Source organism: Echinops telfairi, unplaced genomic scaffold, assembly GCF_000313985.2.
Source record: "Echinops telfairi isolate 266 unplaced genomic scaffold, ASM31398v2 ScPeMD7_7412;HRSCAF=8450, whole genome shotgun sequence".
Classification (NCBI taxonomy): domain Eukaryota; kingdom Metazoa; phylum Chordata; class Mammalia; order Afrosoricida; family Tenrecidae; genus Echinops; species Echinops telfairi.
In genome coordinates this window covers 13,446,157-13,448,381 of record NW_022111312.1, presented here as the reverse complement: position 1 = coordinate 13,448,381, position 2,225 = coordinate 13,446,157, and the positions used below count along the sequence as shown (strand labels likewise).

The following is a 2,225-nucleotide window of genomic DNA, read 5'->3' as shown; positions in this document are numbered from 1 at the left end:
TTAACAGAAGTTGTCCTGTCTTTCTCCCGAGGAGTGGCTGGTAGCTTTAAACCTCCAACCTGCCACCAAACACTCTGACCCTGGCCCACGGGGGTCACAAGCAGCCCCCCACGCCCCAGCTGCAAGGTGGATTCCTCCTCGTGCAGGGGAGATCTGCCTCCAAGGGTTCCCAGGCTGGGAGGCCTTACCAAAGCAGACGGCCTCACCTATCTCCTGTGGAGGGCTCCCTCAGAGGGCGCCCCTGAGCACTGGAGGGGGCTGCCTGCTGGTCACGTTCCCCTGTCTCAGAAAAAGAAGCCGAGAGGTTCAGGGTGGCCCGGCTGGCTGACGACATCCTGTAGGGGGTACAGGCCACAGGCAGACCTGTCCGATCTCGACTGCCAGCCACCCTGTGTGGCAGGGTTTTTCTAGCTGGAAAGCTTTCTGGGAGCAGGTTGCCAGCAGTGTCCCCCCAGATGCTGCTGGGGGGTGGGTTCAAACCAACACTCTTGCTGGTCGGGTTGAGGACTTTGCGTCTTTGCCACCCACACTCCTGTGCGGAAGAAGGAGCACCGTGGACAGGAACAACAGGGGTGGGGGCTGGAACAATGGGGGTGGGGGTGGGGGCTGTAGTTTTGGAGTTGCCACCCTTCACTCGCTCAAAACCAAGCTGGTGGCCATCGAGGGGCTTCCTGCTCGCCCTGACCCTGCAGGACAGAGGAGACCTGCCCCTGTGGGCGTCTGGAGGGGAGCAGACACCAGGTCTCTCTCCTAGTGTTTGCCTTGGGGACATCCCCCCCAAAGCAGAGGCTGAGGTGGAAGTTGGGGTTGGGCGCCTATGGTTCAGTTGAGAGGTGACCCCCGTCTATGTGAGTATGGGAGTGAGGACGAGACAAGACGGGGGTCAACATGGGTATGCTGTGGAGCCTGCCCCCTCTGTGAGCAACACAAACCCAGGCCCACCCCGCCTGCCCGCCATGCTCCCTGCCCCCTGCTCAGGAAAGCCCCTCAGAGTGACCCTGTGGGACAGGAACTCTGCCCCCAAGGGTTTCTGTTTTCTCTAAAAACTTCTTGTGAATTGGCTAAAGGCTTACAGGGCGGATTTCAGCAGTTTCTTGCACTTGGATTGGGCTCATCCCCGGCAGCCCCCCAGGGCACCTCCGTTTCCACTCTGATTTCTCCTGTTCTAGCCCCTCCTTTACTCCCGACCTCTGAACTGTGATGCCGCGACTGCTCTCCTTTTCATCAACCACGGTTGATTTTCTGGGGAGGTTTTGGGGTTTTTGTGAAGAGGGGGTTCAGTTCCAGACTTGCAGGTTTCTTTTGTTTTTTAACCCCCAGAGTGCTTCCCAGGATGCCACCCTCATGGAGGGCATCGCAGGTTACGTATTAGTTGCTGACCCCCAGGCCGGCACTTGGACCCCACCAGCCTGTCCTCCCCAGAAAGATGAGGCTTTCTGCTCCCATAAAGACTTCCAGCCCCAGGAACCCACAGGGGCAGCTGGTCTGTGTCCCGTGAGGCCTCTATGAGTCAGAATCCATTCATGGCGCCATGAGAGATGGGCTATAAGGTGCAAGCATTCCGCCGATATCTTGGAAGCTGACCTTCCTCCCAAGGAAGCTCTGGGTAGCCTCAAACCTCGAGCCCTCTGCTTGGCAGCCGGGCACCAGCAGGGTCCCCTCACAGCATGTCAAGCCAGCCAGTGTCCTAGAGGTCGCACTAGAGGTCGTATTTCTTTATAGATGACATCAGTTTAGACTCGATTTTAAAATTGGGATTAAAAGTGCCAGGGCAGCCGAAAGGCCGGAGCTCCATCACTGCTCTCTGCTCCCAGTGCCTCCGTGGAGCCTGGTTCCTCCCTTGCTGGGTGGACAGAGAGTTAGCGCCCAGGACCCTGGACACATGGGTTCGCAGGCTGCTCTGACAAAGGTCAGTGCTTCAAACCACACCCATGGCCCTCAGTCACTGCTGACTCACAGCCACTCAGTGCAGCACTGTAGAACTGCCCCTGGGCGTTTCCAGGGCTGTAAATCTTTACAGGAGTAGAAAGCCTCCCCTTTCTCCCGAGGAGTGGCTGGTGGGTTTGAATCGCCAACCTCGCAGCTAGCAGCACAATACACAACCTACTGGGGCACCAAGGCTCGTGTACAAAGCATCCACCCATTCAGCACCCATCCACCGGTCTACCTGTACCGGTCAGGGGTGTGGACTACATTCTCACTCTCCTTTTCAGAGTTGTTCCTCC

General features: G+C 57.9%; 1 protein-coding gene across 1 annotated transcript in view; it reads left to right on the top strand.

Annotated features, from left to right (window-relative positions):
* ABCB9 (ATP binding cassette subfamily B member 9) overlaps positions 1-2,225 on the top strand; it is a 33,402-nt gene that overhangs the window by 19,226 nt on the left and 11,951 nt on the right. The gene's annotated exons all lie outside the window — the stretch shown is intronic.